Below are 19050 nucleotides of genomic sequence, written 5' to 3' on the forward strand. Positions count from 1 at the left end.
GTACCAGGAAGTTGTCCCCAACACTCTCCAAAAACTTTCTGGATTGCTTGCACACTGCTGTATTGCCCTCCCAGCAGATATCAGCCGGGGCTGGGGTGAGTGGGGCCAGGGCCCTTTCCCCTCCCCCCACAGACTTACCTGCTTGAGTGGGGGAGGGAACTATGCTGATTGCATAAGAGCAAATTTACCTCGCATATGACGAATTATGGGTCTAAATATGCTCATCGCATAAGAGCGAATCTGTATATAAAGAACCCGCATAAATCGAGGGAAACCTGTAATTATAAATGGATCCATATCAGAATGGCAGGAGGTTTGGAGTGGAGTCACACAGGGAACAGTCCTGGGCCCTGTGCTGTTGAATATTTATTAATGCTTTAGATGCTGGAATAGAGAGCTTCTTAAGCAAATTTGCACATGACACAAAATTAGGAAGGATTGCAAGTGGAGGACAGGAGCACAATGCAGAAAGATCTTGACAGATTGGAAAGTTGGGCTGGAGTTAACAGGATGAAGTTCAATGCTGATAAATGCAAGATGCTACACCTGGGGAAGAATAATCAAAAACACAAATATAAAATGGGTGACACCAGACTGGATGGCAGCACTAAGGAAAAGGATCTAGGAGACTTGGTGGATCACAGACTCAATATGTGTCTGCAGTGTGATACAGCCACAAAAGTGGTGAATGAGTTTTTTGGCTGCATCAATAGTAGCATTAGGGGCAACATACAGGAGGTATGAGGCCTCTTCACTTGGCCTCATCTAGAGTATTGTGTATAGTTTTGGGCTCCACATCTTTAAAAGGACATGGAAAAGTCCAAGAGGATTCAGAGGCAGGTGACAAAAATGATAAAGGGCTTGGAAGGCAAGTCATGTGAAGAGGTTGAAGGAAATAGGCATGTTCAGCTCATAGAAAATGTATACAAAAGGGGACGTGATAGCAGTCTGCAAATATCTGAAGGGCCGTCTTCAAGATGAGGGAGAACACCTTTCCTTTCTAGCTGCAAAGAACAGGATGTGAGCCAATGTCTTGAACTTGCACCAAAGCAGGTTTAGACTTGGTATCAGAAAAAACTGCTTCACTGTTAGAACAGTGAGGCAGTGGAGTAGACTGCCTAGGGAAGCTGTGGAATTCCCATCCTTGGGTGTGTTCAAGAAGACAATGGATAAGCATTGGTCAGGAATTATTTAGGAGCAGCTATGCCTATGCTGTACTATGTTCCCATGCTTCTCGGCTTTGCTGGTTGCTGCATGGGGCCAGGAAGGAATCTGTTTTCCTCTCTTACTGCTGCATGTATCAGGGTTTTATTTGTATGTTCATTTTTAACCTTTCCTCAGAGGTACTGGGTTTCTAGGTTTCTGGCTAGAGGGTCTTGCCCCTCTGCTCAGGGTCAAACCAATCATCACACTTCGGATCAGGAAGGAATTTTACACCATAATCAGACTGGTACAGACTGTGGGATGTTTGCCTTCCTCTGTAGTGAGGGAGCATGGCCCTCTTCTTTGGATCTTTTGAGTGTATTTTAAGAACCCTTGCAGAAGCATGACATTGGCCATCATTGTCCCCCTGCTTTAACTATGGCAGGGTAGGGTACTATGATTTCTGGTTGCATGAGAGGGTAGTTTTAGTAATAGGTTGGAGAAGGATTTGCTTAGGACGATTTAGATAGGGAAGAACCAGACATCCCTCAAGATGTACTTCTCTGTGATTCTATATACCCAAACCTCATCCTTGGAGAGATTTGTGCTAAAAGCCTGTCATGCAATTCTTCCACAGCAGGCTGGGCCTGCAACACAAGTTTAAAACTGAACAGGGAGCACAGCTTATCTCCAGCTGAGAGAGTAAGTTATTTTCTATGAAAAAATCAGACAAATAAGAGCTGAGGCTTTTTAGTTAATGACAAAATCAGACACTTGTGGTTTCTGACACCCTACTGCTGCTCTGGAGTCAAAGAAACATGTCTGATTCCTCCACTGAGCTTTCTAGCAAGGGTTCAACAAAGCCAGCTGGGGTGGCATGAGCAAAATGTCACTGCCAGGATATATAGGGCACCAGGCAGCTAGAAAAGAAAGGCCAAAAGTGGATTCAGGTCCAGATGCTCCTGACTTCAGCTGACGGGGCTTCAGCTGAGGAGGCAAACTGGCGCCTTTCTCTTCCTACCTCCCTCTAAGCCTGTGGTGGAGAGCACTATGTCCTGTTCTTATACCCCTCCACCTGTAGAAACAAGTGGCAAGAATGGAGATACAGCGCTGACCAAGGGATGTTCTTTTGTCAGCACTACAGCACGTGCTGAAGTGTGGGATCTCCCCTTGTAGGGCTGGATTAATTCTGTTACTATGTGGTGCTGTGTCAGCACTGCAGGCAGAGGTAGTAAGCCTGGAATCTCAATGTCAGGGGCATCCACAGTAGTTGTTCAAATCCAGATAGTCTTTAGGTGCAGAGAAACTCTCTATTCCCTTCAAACTGACTTAGTGTCTGTGGGCATGACCACAGCTAAATTTGAACTGCTCACCTGGAAGCTGAAGGCTCCCTCTCCCAACAGTCATACGCCAAACAGCCAGCAGGCTGGCCTGGAAACACAATGGACAAACTGCAAACTTGCTTTGTCTTTCCCAAGCTATTGCCCAAAGTGTTGATTCTTCTCCCACATTCAAATAAAGCAGGAGTCAAAGGGACACAGCAGGAAATATCATTACAACAGGTCTAGGCAGATTTGGGACCACTGCAGCCTGCAAAATCACCAGGTTCAAGAACTGGGTCTCAGCAGAAGGTAGCAATCAAGCCATGACAGTCTTAGCTGTTGGACGTTTGCATATGCCCTCCCTAAGGATGGAACTGACACTGCATTTTTTTGGTTCCAGGAAATCGCTCTGATAAACATGCAACGCCCTAGAAGAAGCAGCCCCACACGGCCCAGAGTGATAGGAATGGAGCAAGCACTGACTTGCTGAACTCACTCTAAGTAGTGTTACGGTATGGGGGGGAAGGGGGGGCAGTGCTGATGTGGAGGAAGCCAAACTGAAGACAAACATGTGCACTCACTTGTGTCTTGCAGGCATTGTTTGTGCTTCCCTGGGTTTCAAAGCTGTGCAAACACAAACCAAACAAATCACCCCCTTTCTGTTTCTATTTTTTATTACTGTTTTGCACCATATCTTCTTTTCTCTTTTTCTTGACTAGCAGGCCAGAAGCAGAGAGGGAGGCATGAGTGCAATTAGCAGGAAACAGTAAGGGACATTATAAGATACAATTTTTGTGGCTTTTTTCATTTGCTACTTAACTTCAGCACTATCAAAACATAGGGGGCATTACTTCATTTAGAGCAATTGAAAATGAATGTTCAAAACCCTCATTACAGCTTCTCACCATCCACAGTCAGAGGTGGGGTTGCTGCTTCCTTCACTGGAAGCTGCCACTGTCCTCCTACTTCCCGAGAGCAGGCTCGCTCTGACGACAGCCAGGTCCCCAGGCCTAATCCAGCTTTCACTGTGGGACTGAAGAAATTCAGCTGCTCTGTGAATGAAACAGAAAAGCTAAGGATTTTCACAGTAAATTCCATTTTTAAATCTGGCTAATTCAAGTGGTAATCTAAAGCAGAATGTCTGAGGTAATAATAGAGGATAAACTCTAGATGTTTTGGAAACTGTCTGCTTTTACAAGCATCTAAATCTCAGCTAAGTAGCCACAATCCTGTCCTGAATGCCCAGATGGCACTTTGTGTTACCTTGTTAATTATTTCCTTGTATTTTAATTGAGACCTCTTTTTGTGGGGTGTGCCTGTCCTCTGGGCTGTACAGTGAAACCCTGGTGATGACAATCCCTTTATGGTTACTCTGTCCCCCACTTTTTAGCAACATTTCTGCACTGAGGGTCTATCCTGGATTCCATAAGCTCAAGGATGGAGTTTGTTTATGGCCTGTTACAACACCAAAGATGTGGTTCATGATGTTCCTAAGTTGGTTAAGCCCACCGTTAAATTGCCTCATAGTTGCTACACTAAAATATGGACCAAGTCCTGCTTTTCCTGTTTCAACTGTAAATGAAGAAAACAGTTGGTTGCAGGTTGTTAAATCAAGTTGAGAAGAGTTTCAACATCTTGGGCCAAACCCTGCACTTGGTTCCAGCGCTGCAATGCACAGAATTTATGGAGATGTCCTTGGTATCCTGGATGATAGAGCTGACTTCTGGCTCCAAGTGCTGTATCCCCTGCTCATCACCTACGTCCTCACAGGAGCAGCTGGGATGCTGTTTCTGTACTGGATCTTCCAGAAGTTGTTTTTGCTTGGCTCATGGATCCAGGGGTTGTTTGTCTGGACCATGCTACACAAGCAGCATTTTTCAGACTCATGTCCCATGACCAGCTGCAAGCAGCAAAGTGCCAGACCAGAGGGTTGGGGTGAAGAATCCTGAACTCTGCAGCTGTCCAGTCCTTCTGCACTTGGATTTCCTCCAGTTCTGGTTGCCTGTCCTCAGTAAGAGGCTACTGTCCTGCCAGTATTAACCTCAACATTTGTCCCTGGCTTAATGTCTCCACCCCACTCATGGGCTTGACTCTGCCTGCATTGCTGGGATGGATTTTGTGCTGCCTTCACAGTTAATTCCCTAGCGCCCCAGCTTCAGCCCCTGACACTTTTCAGGAAGCACAATGGACAAAACATCTCTGTGAGCTCAGAGGAGCTGACTCATGAACACTCATCACATCATCCAAACAGCACAAGCAGGGTGGAGGAGAAATGCATACGCATGGTCTGTCAGTTGTAGAGCCAAGATCGATACAGCAAAAGAGATGTGCCCCAAGCCTGGAAAGGGGAGGAAGGGTTCTACTTCACTTCAGACTGAATCCCTTTATGCTGTCTTACTGTATTTCTAGAGCAGGCTGTTCCCCTGTATGATGCCAACCTGTTGTTTCATTATGAACTGTTTTGAGATCTATGAGGAAAGATGCTAGAGAAAGGGAAAGCCTGAATAATTTTGCTTTTATGTATCACGAACGCTGTGTGCAGAATGTTCACTGTCCTTAGGGATGTACATAAAACTGGTAATGCCAGCAGCTTTAAGGGTCAGTCTCAATCTTGGTTTGCTCTGGAGTTTCAAGCACGGAGAGGTGCTGCTCCCCCCAAGGCCTTATGAACAGGAGTATGTTGGCAGTGCACCCTTCATCTGTGTTGCCCCAGGGAGCTTCAGGGCTACAGCTGTGTCCTGGAGAGAGGCTAGAAAGGGTCACAGAACCCCTGCCGGTATCCCTAGAGAATTCATTTTTAATTAAAAATAAATGAAAACAAGCAAGCCCTTTGAGTCTTTGGCTGTAATGGACAAGGCGCACCATCGTGACAGATTCCCAGCTCCCGCAGCAGGGGACTGCTTTTGTTTTGTGACGATGTGCTCAATGAACTATATCTGAGATGCAGTTGCTGTCCTCAGTCACTAACTGGAATTCAGGTGCTTTGAAGATCTTGAAAGAAGGTGACAGGACATTGTGACAGGCTTGAGGGATCTACCCCCGTATCTGACACCTCCCATCGGTCAGACTCACCTGCCTATACTTCCTAGCCTCCCTCACCTCATCTACTACAAATTGATCTTAAGGTATTTACCTGGGGAGGCTGCCCCAGAGGTTGGGGCAGCTTCTTCCTGAGTATTTTTCCTCTTTGTATAGCCCTTCTTTTTCTCCAAACTCCAGGGCTCCTCTGCCCCAAACTCCAGAGGCTGTGTTTCCCCTTTAAAACAGCTCTGGTTTTGCTTTAGGGGCTGTAAGTGTGCTCGCCCATACCTCACAGGTATCTCTCTGTTGTCACTTGGAGGGAGCCTCCTGCCCTCAAACTAACACTGGCCCCCTCAGGCCCCAAAACCCTTGTCTGGGCTTCAGCCTTCATGGCTTTGGTCCTTTTCCTCTGGCCCTTCCCCCACATTGAACCCCCAGCCCAGGGCCTGCCTCAGATCTTGGGCTCCTGGGCCTCAGCCCCATCTTGCTCTACACCGGCCTTTAGGGGCTTTGACTCTAGCAAGGCTCTATGCTGGGTGCCCCCCAGGTACCCCTGTGGCCTCCACACCTTCCCCATAGCCACAACTCAGTCATAGATGTCACAGATATTAGAGCTGGAAGGGACCTCATAAGATCGTCAGGTCCAGCCCCCTGCCCAAAGGACAGGAAGTCAGCTATGGTCAAATAATCCCAGCAAGCTAAGTGTCCAAATGTTTCTTAAAAGAGTCCAGAGTAGGTGCTTGCACCATCTCTGGAGGGAGTATATTCCAGCCCTTGGGGGCTCGGACAGTAAAGAAGTTTTTCCTTATGTCCAGCCTAAAATGGTCTTGCAGGAATTTGTGACAATTGGAGCTTGTCATCCCTTGGGGCGCTCTGGTGAGCAGGCGTTCCCCCAGATCCTGATGCACACCCCATGATGTACTTACTAGCCAACTTCCTGCCAAGAATGACGGGGGGGAGTGGGAGGGGACGGGGCCCTGTGCCCCCCGCCATCTGGGCCCACTCCCCCCTTCACTCCTGCTGCTTGGGGTCCAGGCCCGCTCCCCCCTCCCCACCACAGCGGTGCAGGGAGGGGAGAAGTGGGCCCTGGACTGATGCGGGGAAGGACTGGGCCCCAGGGTGGAGAAGCCGGCCCACTGTGGTGACGGGCGGGGGCGGGGGAGCGGACCTGGGCCCACGGGGAGAGAGAAGACCTGCTCCACCCCTCCCCCCACTGCTGCTGTGTCAAGCCAGGCTGCGCCCGCTGCTGCCCCCACACTGCCGCAGTGGGCCAGCTTCCCACCCACTCAGGTTCGCTCCTCCCTACTCCATCCCCTGTGTCCCTGCCATCCGCCACTGCCACGTCCTGTTCAAATGCTTATTCACACTCTGATTGGCTGTTTGCCAGCCAATCAGAGCATGAATAAAGTGTTATGGACAGACAGACAGACAGATTAAGGCTGTTATAATATTAGAATAGGCTGCCACCAAACCACCCCTGAGCCTAAGCTTCTCCATGCTGAAGAGACCCATGGTTCACAGCCTCTCTTCATAAGGCTTGTTCTCTTGTGCTCTGATCATGTGCATGGCTCTCCCCTGGACTCTTTCAAGCTTCACATCCTTCCCAAATTGTGGAGCCCAGAACTGGATGCAGTACTCCAGCTGCGGCCTCACCAACACCAAGTACAGCAGGAGGATGACATCCTGGGTCTTGCTCGAGATGCATCGGTAGATGCAAGCCAGAGTTTTGTTAGTTTTGCTGGATGCGGTATCACGCTGGTGGCTCATGTTCATCTTGTGGTCAATCATGACCCCCAAATCTCTTTTGGTTGTGGTGCTAGTGAGCGTAGCATTGTCAAGCCTATAAGTGTGATATGGGTTCCCCCACACTCCCTGAGGTGGAGCACCTTGCATTTCTCCATACTGAATGCCATCAGGTTTTCATTTGTCCACCTTGCAAGCCTACCAAGGTCAGCCTGGATCACCAGCCAATCCTGAAGTGTGGATGATCTTCCCCAGAGCTTGGTGTCATCAGCGAACTTGACCAATCTGCTTCTGACACCAGAGTCCAGATAGTTTATAAAGACACTGAAGAGTACAGGCCCAAGAATGGAGCCTTGGGAGACACCACTGGTCACTGAGTGCCACGTTGATTTGGTATTTGGTTCCATCAACTACCGCTCTCTGGGTCCAGCGTCGGAGCCAGTTCCCCAGCCGTTGGACCATAGGGTAGTCAAGGCCGCAATTGCCCAACTTTTCGATGAGGACATCATAAGACACCAGGTCAAAGGCTTTTTTAAAGTCCAAATATGTGATATCAACCTCTTCCCTTTTGCCCAGGTGATACGTCATCTGGTCATAGAAGGAAATGAGATTTGTCAGGCAAGACCTACCTGCAACAAACCCATGCTGGCTATCCCTCAGAATATTTCCTTCTGTTAGCCTGTCAAGAATGATTTCCCTGATAATTTTTTCCAAGATCTTTCCAGGGATTGAGGTCAAACTGATTGACTTGTAGTTTCCCAGATCTTCTTTCCTCCCTTTCTGGAAGATAGGCACCACATTGGCCCTCTTCCAATCTTCAGGTGCTTTGCTCAAGCACCACAAGCTCTCGAATATCCTTGCCAGTGGCTGCACTATGATGACTGCCAGTTCGTTTAGCACTCTTGGGTGCAATCTATCTGGACCAGCTGATTTGAGGGTTTCCATCCTCACAAAATCTAAGCAGATGGTGGGCATATATTCACCCTCACCCTGGTCATCCCATATCATGTTAGGCAGGGAAGTCCCTTTGGGCTGGTGAAAAACCAATGCAAATAATCATTAAGCAGATTGGCTTTTTTCCTGGGTTTCAGTTGTTAGCTGCCCCATTTGGTTTAGCAGGACTCCAATGTTGCCCTTGTTGTTTTTTTCCAACTTCCTGAAGAACTTTTGAAGAAGAACTTTTTATTGCCCTTGATTCGTGTAGCCAGTTGGAGTTGGGTTGCAGCTTTGGCTTTCCTAGTTCGCTCCCTACAGGTGCAGACCAATGCAGAATACTCCTCCGTAGTAGTGTTTCCTGTCTCCCGTCCTTTATAAGCCTCTCATTTTAAATGTAGGAGGTCCATGAGTTCCCTGTTGAGTCAAGGGGGTTGCTGAGAGTTTTACTGCCTTTCCTATGGGTTGGGATGGACTTCCCTTGAGCTTCTAGGATCGCTTCCTTAAGGAGCAACCACACATCATGAACTCCCCTCCCTGTCAAATTAAGGCCTCTCAAGGCCTCAAGAACAAGCCTCCTGAGCTTATGAAAGTCAGCATTCCTAAACTCAAGGACTACTGCATTGCTGACTGACTTGCCAGCTTTGCGATGGTTAGTGAAAATGATCAACTCATCATCACTGTCTCATAGTTTCATAATTTCATATTTGGTAGGGTCAGAAGGGACCTGAGCAGATCATCAAGTCTGACCCCCTGCCATGGCAGGAAAAAGTACTGGGGTCAAATGACCCCAGCAAGGTGTTCATTTAGCTTCCTCTTCAAGACCCCCAGGGTAGGAGCCAGCACCACTTCGCTTGGAAGTTGGTTCCAGATCCTAGCTGCCCTGACAGTGAAGTTGCGCCTCCTGATGTCTAGTCTGAATCTACCCTCTGCCAGCTTGTGACCGTTATTCCTAGTCACTCCGGGTAGTGCTCGGGGAATCAGGGACTTCCCCAATGCCTGCTGGTCCCCTCTGACTAGTTTGTAACAGGCCACCTGATCCCCCTCAGCCTTCTCTTGTGGAGGCTGAACAGGTTCAGGTCCTGTAGCCTGTCCTCATAGGGCCTGCCCTGCTACCCCCGATCATGCGAGTGGCCCTCCTCTGGACCCTCTCCGTGTTGTCCACATCCCTCCTGAAGTGCGGCGCCCCGAACTCGATGCAGTACTCCAACTGTGACCTGATCAGTGTCGCATAGAGGGGGAGGATCACCTCCTTGGACCTGCTTGAGATGCATCTGTGGATACATGGCAAGGTATGGTTGGCCTTCCTGACCACGTCCCCACACCATTAGTCCATGTTTATTTTGGCATCAATGATGACTCCAAGATCCTTTTCTGCCTCTGCACTGACAAGAAGGGAGTTCCCCAACCTGTAGGTATGGTGCTGGTTCTTCCTCCCCAGGTGCAGCACCTTGTACTTGTCAGTATTGAAACCCATCCTGTTCTCATCCACCCACCCCATAAGCTTTCTAGGTCCCACTGCAGCCTATTCCTTCCTTCTAGCATGCCCATATCCCCCCACAACTTAGTGTCATCTGTGAATTTGAACAGGGTGCTTTTTACCCCCTCATCCAAGTTGCTGATGAAGAAGTTGAACAGTGTGGGCCCGAGGACCGAGCCCTGGGGGACCCCACTGCTCACATCCCTCCAGGTCGAAAATGACCCATCCACCACCACTCTCTGGGTGCAGCCCTCCAGCCAGTTAGTGACCAATCTGACTGTGTAGATGTCGACACCACAGTTCCCCAGTTTTTTAATGAGAATGGGGTGAGAGACATTATCGAAGGCCTTCCTAAAGTCCAGAAAGACTACATCCACTGCTACCCCTGCATCTAAAGATTTTGTGACCTGGTCATACAAGGTCACCAGGTTGGTCTGACAGGATCTACCTCTAATGAACCCGTGCTGGTTGCCCCTAAGCATAATCTCCCTTGCTGGCCCCTCACGGACATGTGCCAGAATAATTCTCTCAAAAAGCTTACCCAGGATCGAGGTAAGACTAAGTGGCCTATAGTTTCCTGGGTCCTCCTTCCTCCTTTTTTTGAAAATGGAAACCACATTGGCCCTTTTCCAGTCACCCAGCTCACTTTAATTCCTTGTCACTGATTGGATCATCCCCTTTGGCCAGTACCAGGTCCAGCAGCACCTTAACTCTTGTTGGCCCATAAACTTCTTGAGACAGATAAAGCTCATCCACGCATGTGAGGAAGCTTTGGGACCAATCGGATTTGACTGAGTGCTCTTCCCATGAGTTGTCCGGGTAGTTGAAGTCTCCCAGGACAACCATGCACCGAGAGTGTGCAGCCTCGGCCAGTTCCCTGGCAAATTCATGGTCAAGCTCTTCTTGTTCCTGATTTGGAGGTTTGTAGTAAGCTCCTACCATTGTATCCCCTTCGCCACATCCCCCTCATATTCCAACCCAGAGGGTCTCCAGTCATCCTCCTTGAGTGCCAATCTCAGCTTGTAGGGATGTGTAGCTCTTCTTCACACAGAGAGCTACACCCCGCCCCTTTTTTCAGCATGATCTCTCCTGTACAGGGTACAGCTGTTTATATATGTAGTCCTCTAGTGTTTAAACATAAACACGCAAAAAAATAATAGTAACTGGAACAAAGTGTTAACCTTCTGCTTACAACTCATCCCAAACGCCCTAAAGGCTATAACAGTTGCCCCAGTCCCCCCAGGAGCTGACTTGATGCCCCAGCTCACAGGATATTTGACAGCCAGCTCTGCCTTTGGCTCCTTCTCCTGTAACCTAAAGCATAAGACTGCCAGCCCCAGCCTAGAAGCTGAGCTTATGTATAGCCAAGCCTAGCCCCTTCTAGTCTTCTGCCTGCTGCCTTTGAAAATGGGCACAGTTGTTTTTGGTCAGCCTAACAAGCAGCTTTGGCTCCCCTGCCCTGCAGACCTCCCTGGTTACCTAGCAGTCCTAGGCCTCAAGGTCTGCATCCCTACTGCTGGGCTCTCTCTCAGCTGCTTATTCAAAATGCAGCTTGCCCCATTTCAGCTATCTCCTGCTGAGTGCTTCAGCCCAGGTGTTCCTAAACTGTGGTACATGTACCCCTGGGGTATGCAAGACATCTCTGGGGGATCCTCAGGAAAAATTGTATAATGGCAGATTTAATTTTCATTATAATAATAATAATTGGCATTTAATGGGGTTAAAATATAAACTGTATGCTGGTATGGGTATGCAGGCAGCTGGTAAAACTGGAAGGGGGTATGCAGTAAGAAAAAGCTTGAAAACCTGTGCTTTAGCCTATTGCTTTCTCCTCTTAAAGTAACAGGAGTCCCTGACTCCATTACAGGCATGGCCTGGGCAGGTGACTTTATTTCCTTCTGTACAGTGTGTAGAGAGGGCCTGAAAGAGTTAAATTATCTGCTTACACCCATATGTATTCAATTTCTTTTAAAGTTACTTAATCTGCTTACTTGTTACAGTCAGAATGCACCCTCCTAAGCAGGGGGAGCCCTGGTTTTTGGCCCCTGTTCCCAATGCTGTTTCTTCTTCTCCTTTGGAAATTCCTCACAGTTGAGGATGACCGACTTCCATGATTGTCCTATCTGTGGGTCCGAATATGACTGACACGGCCAATTTGGGATCAGACTCTGTTGCAATTTGAGCACATGTTTCTGTGTGGGGTGGGAGGCTCTGGATTCTTGATTTGGTCTGGAACATGCATTTTCTGCCACTCCTGCTTTTCCATCTTCTGTTGTCATTATTAGGTTTCAAAATACTGAGAATCTTGCAGCAAACCCTTTCTCCATTTGGGGTGGTCCTGGGTGATAGTCTTCCATGAGCTGATGTTGATGTCCAATTTTTTCAAGTTGGCATCCTTGCAGGGCTTTCTCTGCCCTCTTTTTGACTGTATGCTTTCACTGAGCTGGGAGAATAGAACTTGCTTTGGGAGTCTGGAGTCAGACATCCAGATGACATGGCCAACCCAACAAAATTGATGTTGAATGATCATTGCCTCAATGCTCGTGTGTGTTTGCTTGCAAGAGGATGCTAATGTTTGTGCATCTGTCTTCCCACTAGATTTGAAGAATCTTCCGAAGGCAGCATTGATAGTACGTCTCCAACGACTTGAGGTGTCTCCTGTACATTGTCCACGTCTCTGCTCTGTCCAGTCACGTGGGGATTACACCTTCTTGATAAACCAAAAGCTTGGTTTCAAATCTGATGTCATGATCTTTGAACACCTGTTTCCTCAGGCGTCCAAAGGCTGCACTTGCATATTTGAAGTGGCGTTGGATTTCTTCTTCAATGTAAGCCTTATGCAAGAGATGGCTTCTGAGGTATGGGAAATACTCAACATTCTCCAGAGTTTCACCAGGAATCTGAATTACTGGAGCTGGGGGCTGCTTATTAAGATCTTGTTGATGGAGGACCTTTGTCTTCTGAATGTTAAGTGTCCTCAGTGCTGCTTGTGTATTTTGCAATAGTCATCAGAAAAAAATGACAAGAGTCACTTTCCCTCTTGCACAGACTCCTTCTGACTCCATGACTCTTGTATTCCTTATAGGTTTCAACAGGAAGGACTGACGATGCCCTCAGGCCTACCTAGACTATTGCCTAGTGGTTTGGGCACTTTCCTGGGAAATGGGAGATATAGGTTTGAATCTCCTTAATCTGAGAAGCATCAAGAATCAGTCTCTCCCATGTCTTGGGAAAATGCCTTAATCATTAGGGCATTGAGCAAAAGATGACCACCACCACCATGATGTCAAACAATTACTCTATGTGGGTTTTTTACTATTGAACAATTTGGGAACTTAGGTGGTGTTTATGAGCTTCCCAAAATGGAACTGGATCACAACAGAGCTCAGGCAGAATTAGACAACTAGACTAAGTACACACAGTCAAAAAGCCCAAGGCTGAATTGATTCAATCTTTGCAGTTCAGTCTAAACTGCGTAGATTGCACCACTAGATAGGTGAACAGGCATTCACTTGATTCCAGAAATGCAGACACATGCCTGCAGTGGCCCAGCTGACCTGGGCACTGAGCGAAGAGGAGTTTGCAGGGGAAGTGCAAGGTACCTTGGGATTCTGGGGGACTGTGAGTTAACCTGAATCTGGAGGGGATCTGGGACAGAAGTTCAATAAAGTGATTTAACCTAAATCAGTTAAGTCTGATAATACATCCATCCAGGTTTATCTTAAACCAGTTTCAGACATTTTGAAAGTGGCTTATGTGCACTGAACTTCTGCTGTGTTACAGATTTGAACCAGTTTCTGATCACTTAAACCAGCTTATGTAATTTCTTTTCCTAGCCCTAAAGAATCTAGACACTGAAGCAGTTTTGGAGCTGCTGCACATATTGAAATGGAAGTACACTTAGAGACTTGGGGCCAGATTTTATTCCACATATTAGGCACATAAGTGGATTTAGGCACATGAGTGCAATTCTGTTCCATCCTGCTGAAGTCCCTGAAAAGAGGGTACAAAAGATGGATCTTCTTCCTCCTCACTGCTTTTTTGTGATTCAGTATTAAGGGTGAGATGACAAGGAGTTACAAGAGAGGTGTATTAATGGATTTTCAGGGCTTGAACAGCACAGAATAGAATCACACTTAGATACCTAAGTCTATTAAGAGTAAGGACACATGTAACACTTAAATCAGTTTAAATTTATTTTAAACCTGAAACAGACAGACCTATAAGCCTGTTAAACCCACTCTGACTGCCTGAAATGGTTCAAAAGTGGAAAATCAAGTACTCTTTTGAAACATTTCAATGTGAACTGGATCAATTCTATGTGTGGATACTAAGCCTGCTTGCAGACATTAAAAACAAACAAACAAAAACAATGCACACTTTACTGGAAGCAGCAGCACATTACTTCAGCCTGGTTCCACAGTATCTGTATAGATCACAGGGTTCAGTGGGGCTTTTTGACACTTATCTAAAGTTGATTCAATTAGCTATTAGATAAAAGCACCCCAAAGCCCTACGAAAGTGCGCAGATGTTAAGCGAGCTGGGTCCAACTAACGTGATGCCTCTCTGGCCATGTACGGGGCTCAGCGTGGGGGTGTGCAGAGGCTAAAATAAAGCGCTGTTTGTGGTGTTGTTTTTCTTTTAATGTCTGCAAGCAGCCTTAGTGTTCTATAATGCAAGTGTGGTTGAACCTGCAGACATCCCACACTGTCACAGACAGACATCCGATAACCAGAAGAAATTTACTGTGCCCCCTCCTTTTTTTCCCTCTTTTGTTGGCACTTGTTAATCAATGAGCTCCCTTGCACTGTTTGTTCAGAGAAAAACTATCATTCTAATAACCAGCTGTGTCCTCACTCCCTACTTGACTATACCCCCTCATCATGTCCCCCAGACCCTGGGAACCCAAGGCTTGGAACCAAGCACTCCCTCATTTCCCACACTCCAAGTCAGGCAATCACACCCAGAGATGACCCGAGCAGGGTGCAGGGCCCAGGGCAGTGGATTCGGCAGCGAAGGGACATGGTGCTGAGCAGCCAGATGTGAAACCGGCGGCGTAGAGTTGCCACAACTGCTCTGCCCAGCTTCACAGGGCCCCCCAAAGCGCAGGGCCCAGGGCAGTCACTCTGCTTTGCACCCACCCCCCCCCTCTGAGCAGGGGCAGAGCAACCCCTCCCAACTGTTACCTGATTGGTGGAAATGTTCTGAAACAGATTCAGACACAGATTGGTATGTACACATGGACAAGTACAAACACAAATTTATGTCTGCAAACATAAGTTTGCACATAGGTTGACCTACATGTACATAAGTATCCACTCACACACACACGTATGTGCATACAGACTTACAGATGCACCTATATGTCTGAAAACACAACACTGTATACACATATACAAGTGCCTGCACACACATATACCTGTCTGCACACATATGGAGGCCTATACATGCATACAGGTTTACATACAGAGTCATGTGTGTACACACATTTTGAGACAAGCATGTATTTTCATGTTTTGGGGGCGTAAGCCCCCCAGTTGGCCAAGGGGACCCAGCACCTCTGGCCCTCACTACCCATTGGTAAAAAGGGCTGCCCATCATGCAGCCCCACCGCTCACCACTGATTGGCAGAGAAGGGTGCGGCCAGGGGAACCATATTTTTTGCACCCCTGCCCTAGGCCCTGGTAGGGCTCAAGACACTGCTGTGCCCTCAGGCACTATTGGAACCGCTGCCTTCCCCTGACAATCACAAACCCAAATCAATGGTTAAGACTAAAACTAAAAAGTACGCTGGCTAGACCTCTAGCCATATACAAAAACTCCTATCCAGCCATGGGCCTTAGTCCGCTACTAGGCCTCAGCCCTTCATGTGCTGTCTGCAGGCACAGCATGTTCACAGTCCATCTCCCAGCAACAGGCATCTCCCCCCAGAGCCCTCCCTTCTTCAGCTTCCAAGGCTAGACTGACCACCTTGGCTCTGGCTCTGGTTTATCCTTCTCCCATGCCCTGCCCATTGCCGGTCAGGTGACTCAACAGGGCTGGCCCCAGGTGTGCTATCTAATTAGGCTCACTAACTGGTCTCCATGGCAGCCTACCTGTAGCAGTTCCTTGTCTTCCCTGCAAGACTTCAGTCTACAGTCCTACTGTGGAGCAACCAGCACTGCAATAAGCTTCCTACTGCTAACACAGACATTGTCCTATTGTAGCACTCACATCCCTCACATCCCTGGACCAGGTCTCCTACAGCAGTCTTCCCCAACCTGGGGCTCTCCCTGGGCTCTTTCTCTCTTAAAATAACAAAGAGCCCCAGGTTCTCTGTTACAGTATGCAGTTACGCATTCAGGTAGTGTCAGAGTGACGTAGTGTGGTGCTCCATAAATTATGGTTGGTCTGTTTTCCATTCAGGCACAGACACTAAGACACACTTTGTATTTATGCATAGATGTATATGTATGTATGTATGTATGTATGTATGTATGTATGTATGTATTCACAAAAATTACACAAATACACACGCACGCACGCACATACCATCAGACAGCTGTATGCATGCAAACACAGACGTTTATGCACATGCACACACACACTCTCTGATATGAACTTGCACAAACAAACTAACATCTACCCCTACACACAAAGACTTGTTATCAATTTTCACTGCAAAATTAAGTGGTAACTGCAACAGTGTTCAACAGTGTTCATGCTGAAAGTATACTTCAAAAATGGTAACAGCTGCTAACCTGTTTTACTCCTAACGTGCATTGCTGACATGTTTAATTGCTATTTCATGCATTAAAGTTAAATGATTGCAGTAAATGAGTAATCTCCCTAACAGAGCCTCTGCAACATCCTGTTTTAAGCAGTGCTAACCAGAAACATTTAGGACTTAATTAGATATTCATTGGAGTTTATTAACTCCAAAGATTTATTAAAATCTGTTTGTTCAGTTAAATGCCTGGAACACATCATAATCAGGCTCCATTTTCTTCCCCACAATATGAAACATCTTTGACTGAATTCAAGGCAACAAAAGAAAAACTTTGCAAACACCCCTTCCTCTTTGCATGAGAAGACTCAGCAGCAGCAGGCAGCCCTTGTTTATAAATAACCAGGTTCAGGAAAAGGCATTTTCCGTTCTGGTGTCAGCACACTGTGAAGAATAAACAGCTTTCAGAACTGAAAAAAACCCTTCTTGTCTTTTCAAAATGCAAGGCTCTGCATCTGCTTCATTTTATTCAGCCAGCGTCTGCATTCAGACACCACTTTTGTTCCTTCCATTTCACTGGGGCCTGCTCAGCAGCAGGCAGATGTGACATTCCAAGCATGGAGGACGAGGCCGTTTCAGGGAATGACAGGAAGGTGTTCTGAGTTCAGGCTGTTCCTTCGGGGCCTATAGAAAAGTGCTAGCTGTGCTTTTTAAGAGAATCAGATGGGAGGCCACAGGGAGAGAGGGAACTCATTGTGACCTCTAAGTGTTCATTTATTTCTGATCTGCTAGCCTCTCAAGTTATGGAAGAGCAACAAAGGATGTTTGAACAACTTTCATCCCACCAGATCCTGCCCTGAGCAGACTCTTGCCACTCCTCTGTGGCCTTTCATTAAAGCAGGGCTGTCTAACTGGTGGTCTGCAGGATGCATGCAGCCCATAGGATGCATGCAGCCCATGAGGGGCCAGCATGCAGCCTGCAGGTCTCTGCTGCTGCCTCTCCCACAACCACGTGGCATGGCAGGGCTTGCCACTGTTGCTACCTGAAGGGAAGCCCTCAATCCCCAGTAAAGACAAAGGGAGTTCACTTTGTCAGACAGGGCTCAGGCATAAAGAAAGAACATGCCTGTCCCTTCCCAAGAGAATCGCTTTATAGCATCCAGATCAGGCAGGGGCAGATCCAGGGAGGTGCAGCAGTGCAGATGCCCTCCCCCAACTTCCACCACTGCCACTGCTGCCTCCATCTGATCTGATGGAGCTGCTCCTGCCCTGATTCAGCTGTGGACTGCAGCTGTTTGGAGTGCCAGGTTAGCCTGCGGACACGGCAGTAGTGTACAGGTTTCTCCTTCCAGTGCCTCCTCCCTGCCTGCCTCCCATCCCCCCAACAGGTATCCCCTGCTGGCCAAAAACAGGCACTTGAAAGAGGAATCTGCATGCTGCTGCTGTCCACAGCTAATGCAGGCAGAGCACAGGGATGGGCAGGAAGCAGGCACTGGAAGGAGAAAACTGCACACTGCTGCCCCTAGTGCAGCCTAGCTCTCTGGACTGCCTCTCCCAACAGCCCCTGGCTGGAGTCCAGAAGGAGAAGCTCTGCCTCCCTACCTCCTGCAGATCAGCTGGGGACAGCAGCAGCAGCAGCAGTGCTGGCAGAGGGGCAGGTTCCTCTTGTGCACCTGCTCCCTATCCAGGTCTTCAGTTTACCCTGCTGACACAGGAGTTCCAGCCACACCCCATCCCCATCCCCCCATGGTCTGAGGGGGCAGTACCATACCCACTTTTAGGGAAGTTGGATACTTCCATGAGATCAGACAATGGGAATGCAAAAACACAATTACGCCTGAGAGGATGGCTATTGACAGGGCCCCAGGATCACTGCACTTTTGTTAACCACAATTCCTCAACTCCTTCATTCTCCCAAACTTCTCAATTTTACAATCACAGGTATACAGTCATTAATTATATGCATTGAGCTACACTTTGACTGACATTTTCAGAACTGGACTGAACCAGTTCTTTTGTGGATGCAGAAGGTATCGGTTATCTAGAAATTTCTATTTTTGTGAATGCTATACTTCCACAAGGGGGGATGTCTTATCCCTTGCCTTCGCCAGGATAGAACGTGAAGTTTCACAAGTTTGTTTTCCTGTTACCTTATTTATGGTCTTCATTGACAAGGCAGCTTTGTTTCTACAACCTATATAGACACCCGAACATAAATATATCCATTAAAACTAAACTACATCTAAAACTATTGGTTACATCAATTATTCCTACTGGTATGCATAAACTATGATATAGTATGTTTGGATTAAAGTGTCTCATTTAAGGCTTTGTGCTCTGTTTAACTTATTTCGTCCAGCTGGACATACTAATTGCTTTCTTTCCTTTACTAGGTGTCATGTCTGCAAAGGTTCATTCTGAGGTCGCTTTGAAACAGGCTACTAGGGAATTCTGCTTTAGCCACACTTCTGCAGCTTAACCCAGAATTTCTATGATTTAGTTAGACAAGGTTCTTTGAGTAAATGTGATTTAGTTACACATTTACAGCAACAACATACAGTTTCAATCTTTGTATAATGGAGAACACATACAAGATAGAAGCACCTATGTCAAGACCTCTACTGTGTTCCTTGCACTGCCTGCACAGGAGGGTAAAGACAGGAATGGAACGCAGAATAGTACAGGTTTCCCTCGCTTTATG

General features: G+C 47.4%; 1 protein-coding gene across 1 annotated transcript in view; it reads left to right on the forward strand.

Annotated features, from left to right (window-relative positions):
- CITED4 (Cbp/p300 interacting transactivator with ED-rich tail 4) overlaps window positions 1-18636 on the forward strand; it is a 36800-nt gene extending 18164 nt beyond the window's left edge. Inside the window, exon 3 of the transcript XR_016443582.1 lies at window positions 12241-18636. The gene's annotated coding sequence lies outside the window, so the exon portion shown is untranslated. The remainder of the gene's footprint in view (window positions 1-12240) is intronic.
- The last annotated feature ends 414 nt before the right edge of the window (window positions 18637-19050 follow it).

The sequence above is a fragment of the Crocodylus siamensis genome, chromosome 7 (genome assembly GCF_052110815.1).
Source record: "Crocodylus siamensis isolate JL-2025a chromosome 7, ASM5211081v1, whole genome shotgun sequence".
Taxonomy (NCBI): Eukaryota; Metazoa; Chordata; order Crocodylia; family Crocodylidae; genus Crocodylus; species Crocodylus siamensis.